Here is an 8,720-nt window from a genome sequence, read left to right as displayed (position 1 = left end):
AATTATTTTTTTGTGTTCATTTGAGAGTCATTGTTGTTATCAAAAAAATATTTTAATCTCACATTTCGGGCAAATTGAATAGTATCCATCACTAATTGAATGTGGTCAAAAATTGGAGTTGGAGCAAAGTTAAGTCCCTTAGACAACAGAGAAATTTCATTTAGTTGCAGATTATAATCTGATAAGTTAATTAAATTCAACTCGTCACATTGCATTGAAAATTGTGTAAGGTTATTGTTTTGTCGAGATGGGGAAGTTTGCGATGAGAATGGGGTGGGAGATGAAGACGGAGGTGGTGGTGGAGGTAATCTGAAGCTATTCAATAGAGACGAGTCTATGGATATGGTTTTGGTGTTTGAAGTGGGCTGTAATTCACATGTTACTGAGGATTGCAAGGGTAAAGGAGTTTCTTCTTGTTGTTGCGTATGCAATATATTTTGTGTCACTAACTGAGTAATTTTGGAACTGTGGTATAAATTCTCTCGAACATAGAATATTATTCATATAATCAGAGTGTTGTATGTACACATTTTGGGCAATGTTTAAAACCATATGTTTGATAATAAAGATTGGTAAACTTTCGCTGATGAATTTTGCATTTTGTAGAAATTAAATTCATGGCATGTTGTCTAATTTCATCAATAAATGGTAGCGTGCATGGAAAGCTAAAATACAAAAACTGTTTGAAATCTGTATGCTTGATGATAGTGGAATGACAGTTGTCTTCTGTACAGATCATAAACTGTATTTCTAAGAATTGTGCTAGTGTTAACTGCTAAACTGTTAATATTTTGGTGCATAAAAACTGGTAAACCAGATATAGGAAATTTCACAGTAAGACCTTTTGGTAAAAGCCCAAATTGTATGGCAAGCCGAAAGAAATATAACGTGACAATAACATTTTACTGATTTAACCATGTGAAATTCAAAGTAGCTTTTGAGTTCATTCCTGTTATTTCATTAGTTGTATTTATGTTGGAATAAGTAAAAAGAAAAAGTATATAACAAAAATCGGAAAGGGCCAAACGTTCAAGAGACTTACTTGGATAATCAAATTGAATGTCATTCTATAGATAGATATATATATGTTTTAAGATATTTGCGTAAAATTTAAGGGCCTAAAGTATAAAAGGATGATCTTGAAAAATGCATATAAAAATTATTAAAATGAATGACGAATATGTCAAATCAGTAATACATTACTTTAAATATATATATATATATATGTACATATATATATATATATATATATATACTTATTGTATGCATGTACTCAGAAGATGGTTCTGGAAGTAAAACAATTCAAATTAGATATAAAAATAGAGTTATATAATTACTAATATATATGGTTTAAAGCAAAGTGTTTTCCAGTATAAATAAAATGACGGTTATTTTCCTGAATTTTGATTATTGTTACAAATTAAAGTGGCACATATGACATGTGTTTATAAACATGGGGCATGTAAACAAACAATGGGGACTGCATAGCTCGTGACTTTAGCAACCACGACTCGTTGTTTTTTTTAACGAGCGTTCGTTTGTTTTGCGATAAATGTACTGTGCATTTTTCACATCAGAAAACATTTGAATGGAATAAAGTAAATGTGGTGAGCCTCATTTCATCAAACAGTTTTCATTACAGTTAGTTACATGAATAATAAATTACAAGTTTAATTACTGCTTTCATTGGTCTCATACGTTAAACCATTTCGAGTTTAAATCTCATTGTGAACAATTCATGAGATTTAAGGATAATTAGATAGTTACACATACTTGCATATGGTATCCTTTACAATTCCAACATCAACTCTGTCATTTGTAACTCATAAGATATCAGAAATCGGTGTTTCGTATTATACTATACCTTATTTCGATTCATAATATATCCACTGTTCTAATAAAACATTTATAACTTTTTACATATATTTTTATTTATTTACTGAACTATGATAGTGAATACAGTACACGATATATTTCCATCAAGTTTTTTATTGCACTATGTATTCTAATTTATATTACGTAATTTTAGACAGTACTTAAGATTACGTAGTTGAATAATATTAAATATGTAATACACAATTTATGTATATAAATGATTAAATTTAATTACCCAGTAAACATGCTGTTTGTGTGCTATAAGAATGGTAGGATCAGTAGAATAGTTTTTGTGCTTATACATTTTATTTATTCAAATAATGTATATCTTAAAACGACCCCTTTGGAAAACAGCGTAACATAAAGCAGTAGCACAGACTTTGCCCGAAGGTTCTACGCAAAATTCAGTGTATTTCATTGAATAGCTCCTACGATTTCAGTTACACAATTTAGAGGAACTCCTATGTCAAAGTGTACAGCTTTCTTAGTGAAAGCACTTGTTATTATTAATACGACAGGGTCCTATGGTATTTTAAAATGAAACTGGATGTATGTCATATATAAGGTACCCAATTTTTAGGGTTAATATATATGGAGACCTGAATATAAGCAGTTAATTAATTAATAATAATAATTAATTAATAAAATTAAGAAGTTAATTGTGAATAAATTCTGTTATGGGTTTTGTATTTCTAGTTCTAAATAATTTAATTTCCGACGAAAAATTTGAGTTTTCTCTTTTACCTTGAAAAAAAATTTACAAGCCTATACAATTTCCAAAAAATAATCTTGGATTCTAAATAGTACAGTTTTCTGAAGTCTATGTATGTAAAACTTGTTATTGAAAATTAAAATCTAAAATCAAATTCAATAATACAACGCATTCAAATAATTACATTATGTCAGTTGCTGTAGATGGAGCTTATATTGGTCACTGTAAAATTACATTAAAAACATAAAACCAATATTTAATACATTTTATTGTTTTGTGAGGCCTTTCGATATCCAAGATATCTTCTTCAGACACATAAAAAAAAAAAAAAAAAAAAAAAAAAAAAAAAAAAAAAAAGAAATTTTATGGATATCGAAAGGCCTCACAAAACAATAAAATGTATTAAATATTGGTTTTATGTTTTTAATGTAAATTATGTCAGTTGTCACCCATATTTGAAGATGATGCATAATACAGTAATTTACGTGTTCATCCTTAACCCATGTTTGCTTTATCACACTATTACCTTGGTTAAGTCTAGGAATTATACCAGTATTTGTATACCTAATCAATACCGTACACCCCATCCGTAAGAAATAGATGCGATGTCTCCTCGACGATTTCCTGTCTCACAAATTGCAATTAGTGCTTCGTGCATTCCACTTGCTATAATCACGCTCTGCTATAATCACACTCGCTTGTGTCCTCAAATCACGGAGTTCACTCCGTTTTTTTGTTTGTTGAATCATGCTAATGCCCCGTCCCTCCGTTTTTGTTTCTTCAGTTACTGTAAATATGCCGTATCACAATTTATAAGCAAAGAAATTTCAATACCTTTCATATTAAAACTCATATTTAGCTCATTGTTATGAAATAATTTACTTGATTAGCCTTGTTGCCACGATGTTGAAATAAGAAGTGCTCTTACTTTTGTTACACTTTTGTTGCTTTTACTCTTGAAGTTCTAAAAATTAAAAAATTGAATACTAATTAATCATATTATTGTGTGGTCATAATGCAATGTTTACACACAATAATTTATTAAATTTAACAAGTTCTTTCATTTAATATTTCAAAGCTTTAAAGACCACGCCGGGATTTTAAACTATTTTTGATTTTCTCGTATCCCGAAGGAATTGTCTTTATATATATATATATATATATATATATTATATATATATATATATATATATATATATATATATATATATTATACGTAGAGTCGTAGAGTGGAGATACTTTCATCTAGGAACCATGCTAGACTAAGTAATATAAATAATTTCATTTCACAAAGAAATATTAATTTGAATAAATTCTTAAACTCGTACTTACCTTGGAAATTGCTCTGACATAAGTTTAATACAGTATAACAAGCAAGAATACTTGATCTCTGTATTCAAACATAATTAATCCTGGTCAATGGCCCAGGTTCTTGGTTGGCTTCCAATCCAACCTACAGTTCGTGTAGAGAACTCCTCTATGAAATAGACTCACATTTATGTAAATGACCTGAAAGCTCTACTCAGCCTTTTTTGTCTTTGTAGCATTGGACAAGAGACACGAGACTGCACTTAGCCGGTTACAGCGGTATCTAATGAGCTTAAGCGTTCAAATAAAAAACCGATAGTATCCTTGTAATAGATACACTATTTTCAGTTTCTTTTAATTTGGTTTACTTAAATAAGATAATAAAATCATTATACGGACTTGGTCTCGTTATTATAAATTTCGACTATCATGGAAAATAAAAATAATACATTTAAGCTCTTGTTCGTTTCCGCAGTTTTTACTGACAACTAGACACTTCTCAATAACCTTGAATAGGTACTTTTGATTTGTATTTTGTGTTTTTCATATAATATAAATCATTGGATATCTATAGACCCGCTATAAACCATAGTGTATATTATACGCTCCTTTCTTAGTATTTTTAAAACGGTAGTGGCTATGTGCGTAGAGCGATTCCTGATTCATTAGATAAATACATAATTATAATACATAGTTTTAATACACAATTGTAACATATCTTTACAAATTTCTACTTCCACTATTGGCACATATTCTTCTATTATTACTAAACTTCAAGGACATCTTTATTCGTACCGTTTTTGTTAAAGATTGTCCGTAAGCAAGAAGAAAGATAGCAACAAATTCCAGCAGAATATTTAATACTTTATAATGTTCATTATTGTAGCGTCAAATACTGAAGTTTGTGTATGTAAATTATTAAAAATAAGTTATAATATCTTTAAAATTTTCAATAGAATACATACATTTATGTGTGTATATATGAGTTAGTTGTGCATATGGAACATTTAAAGAACAAAAATTCAATAAAACGTATTCCTGAACTATATCCCTTATTGGATAGGTTTGGACAGTAAAAACCACACCAATTTGATTATAAATATATGCTTAAATTAATACTTAATCATGTTCCTAGTCTTTCAATCCCTCATGTCCCTTAGAAGTAGAGAAATCTAGGAAGTAAACACCATCTTTCCTCTAGTTTTAGGATTTATTTTGAATAAACTATAAATTTATCAATAAAATATCCTTAATACGAGAAAAGGACTCTCCTAAGAAATGTATGATTCACCAAATTCGTTGGGACTTTTGTTTTACTATTATTAAGTACTATTTAATTTAACTATAGGCTAGTATATTTCAACTAAATACAAACACTCCCATTTTATTTATAATTTTAAATTTCGACGCGGTTAGTTGTAGTTGATTACATATTTATACCAGTTGTAAATATTACGGAAACTGGGGTAAATATTTCAATGGTAAAACTGTTGTAAATGATGTTACTAAAGAAGGAGAACACTGTGATATTATTATGCAAGTTTGGCAAAAATAAGCGAGACATTGTTTGCATTGCATAAACAACAGCCACTCTGCTCGCTTGTATATTTATATCTACAGTTTTACACAGGGTCTTATTTGCATAAAAGAGCTCACTATAGCGATAGTCTGGAGAGGATTTAAAAATTATTGAATTTCCAGGGGTTTAGACCTTTGACCTAAAGCTGAAGAAAAAAATTATGTTCTTAAAAATGTGCAGATTAAAAATATACTAAAGAAATAGTAGGAATTGTTATTTATTTTATACCTTGCTATACAACAGTAGAAAGCGTTTCCTTGATTGAAACATTAAGTAATACTAGCGATTTAAAAGTTTTTGTGGACTGTTGTAAATGAATTATGTAACTGTTAAACTAATTGTTGTTCCATATTTTTAATGTGGATTAAGATTGAAATCAATATATGACTTTGCTTTTCTAATTTATTTGTGTATAAAATTCATTTATTAATTTGACGTATGTAAGATGAATAGATTTATCTGTCCCTACCAATTTAAAAATTATAAGAGAGGAGCGTTTACTGTTCATTAGATAATTTAAGGTGGAACGTTTTGTCACCATCATCAGTAATTCTGCAAACTAAAATGTGTTGGGAAAAATTTTAATAAATTTTATAAAGATCTCCTGTATTACTTTTAAACTATTTTATAAAAAAATATTTAAAAAAATTTATATTATTTAAATAATCACACTCTTTTTTTTCCTCCAGAAGGTCCAATAATTAAATTTTGTTTTAACAAATTGCTTAAGAATAACAAAAAATTTCAATGAACATATACTAAGAACGACAAGGTGATTACCTGTTGTTAGATCACGATGTAGGCTAAATTTTTATGAATGTCATGAGTCCAAAAAGGAATTGTTAGACAAAAGTTACAATAAAAATTAATTATTTAAAAACGTAATAAGTATTCCTGTAATCTGTATACTATATCCCTTAGTCTTAATGTAACTACGTATTAGTAGAATACGCTCCACGAAATATTCTCTGTACTACGATACACTGCAGTGGAATAAAGTGAATAGAAAACCATATTTAAATCCTCAAAGATCTGAGCATGTTGCGGGAACTAATTACGGAATTTTGAATAAATATAAATGCCAAAAAATATCTATCATCTCTGAGGATCTTTGGGAATCTCATATTTTCCATTCTAGATGAATCTTTTAATTTGTATCTGAAGAGATTTCGAAGCCAACTGCAAATATAGTACTGTGAGACGTATCTCTAAAACAACCTTTATCAGTTTACTTCACAAATTATAAGAACTGGAATGTCTTGAAAACTTTATTCTTCTTCTTATTCTTGAGCTGTCATTATTCTTTTTGGAATAGGTAACATAACTTTCCATGTTTTGTAGACTAGAAAATTATTCAAGGCTCATTGGGCAGGTGTAACCTTTAGGTCCAAGGGAACCTTCATGTAATGAAAATACCAGAGACTAAGATTTACAATAATTTCTCCCTGCACATTCCGTTTCAAATGGATATGTAGATAGTATGAAAAAAGGAATCATGAAAGTTGCGATGCTGTTATATCGCTTACCTGTGCTCAAAGTTTGTACAAGTTGTGTTTTCAGAGACTTAGAACGCTGGAATATGATAAAGCCTTTAAGCCAACAAGATTGGGAAACAATATCCTTTAGACGTTTTTTAGAACTGGATGTTATTAAATGATTCGGTCCCAATTATATAACTGGATTGATTTTGCTATTGAATATCTTATAACTTACTGGAAAATGAGTAAATGAACAATCAATAAGGGCTTTTCCTGATGGCAACTTCTTGCTAAAATCCAGGGGCTAGAGACCTTTGGAACGTAGATGGTGTCAGTAGGTAACATGGACCTTTAGATGTTGCTCTAAAGTAGCTTAGAGCTGAAGAGTCTCAAACCACCTGATCTCTTATAAATTTCAACCGTAATCTACCTTAATTAAGTTGCCAGTAAACCCCATGTTTTCCTGTGAAATTTATAGGGAGAATATATAATATTTACCTTTTGAATTTACGTAAAACAACAAGGTTTCTAAATTTCGGTGAAGGGATATATATTTAGATTTGACTGTATTTTGTTTTCTATAATACTTATTGTGTTTTCCTTTCTGATATGGAAACGAGTGGATCTCAGCTATTATGGTAAGAAAACATGTGTTACGTCTTGTATCTAAACCAATTTATACTAATTTGGACTGAGAATCTTACAAAATATTCCAGTTTTACCAATTATTATTTAAAACGATAATTTGACATGTAATATCTAAGATTATTTTGCTTTATTTTAAAAAGGAACATTCAACTAACATCCGTCAAATTTATACAAATTTTCTTAACAGAACAATAAAGCGAAAGCTTGTAATTAACTAGGTTTGAAAATACTAGTCGTAAGTTATGCTCCAAATAATTAGTACTTAAAAACACAAAGCAATTTCAAAATTTAATGAAATGCAAATTTATCACTAAGATATGTTTAGTGTTTTTTCTTAGTTTTAAATAAAATTTAGAGGATGGGAATGAAAACTTTTTGCATTTGGCAGAGGAGTTAAATTTGAGTTTTTATAAGGAAGCCTTATTTTTTTTTCTTGTAAATTCCATTCTATTTTAAAAGATACTTAAATTGTATTTAATTTGGACCAAATTTATAAAAGGAAGAAGCTTCTACAATAGTTTAGAAAATTTTTATCAACTAGTTACCAATGGTTGTACTGTCTGGATAATGCCCCACCGTTCTGATTATTAAGTTAGAATCTATTGAATTCCGATAACATCCAATAATAAGTATAATATTTATTTGTGTTAGATTTACAAATACAGGACATGCGATTTCTAAAAGATTGACCAAGTTTTCTTAATCATCCTGTGATTTAATTTATCTTAAATTTCAATACTTCTCAAATACACGTTGGATAATTTGTGTGTTTTTAAAACGTTGGGACCTAATAACGAAGTTGTTAAACTGTAATAGTAGTTAAATTGTTTTTATAACTAATTTTAATGTTTAATTTATTTTCCCTCTATGGGTGTTTCTCTTATTTTATGGAATACATCCTGTTGAGCTGTATTGTTGGAAAAGACACTTCAATCGATTTTAATTATATGTTTATTAATTTACACTTTTTAGCCAAAATCTGTTTAATACCTGTAAAAATCCAACGAAAAAATTTTGAAAAACTTTTACGGTACGGTAAAGGTTTTTAGGAAAATGTATCACTATCTTTAGCTCAGAATAGTTCTAATAATAATACTAATTAGTTAGTTGGGATTATAAG

General features: G+C 28.9%; 1 pseudogene; it reads left to right on the top strand.

The window, feature by feature from the left end:
* The first annotated feature begins 247 nt into the window (after positions 1–247).
* LOC124356021 overlaps positions 248–8,720 on the top strand; it is an 87,484-nt pseudogene continuing 79,011 nt past the window's right edge.

The sequence above is a fragment of the Homalodisca vitripennis genome, chromosome 2 (assembly GCF_021130785.1).
Source record: "Homalodisca vitripennis isolate AUS2020 chromosome 2, UT_GWSS_2.1, whole genome shotgun sequence".
Lineage (NCBI taxonomy): Eukaryota > Metazoa > Arthropoda > Insecta > Hemiptera > Cicadellidae > Homalodisca > Homalodisca vitripennis.
The sequence above is the reverse complement of the archived record's forward strand: the minus strand, read 5'-3'. Positions and strand labels throughout refer to the sequence as shown.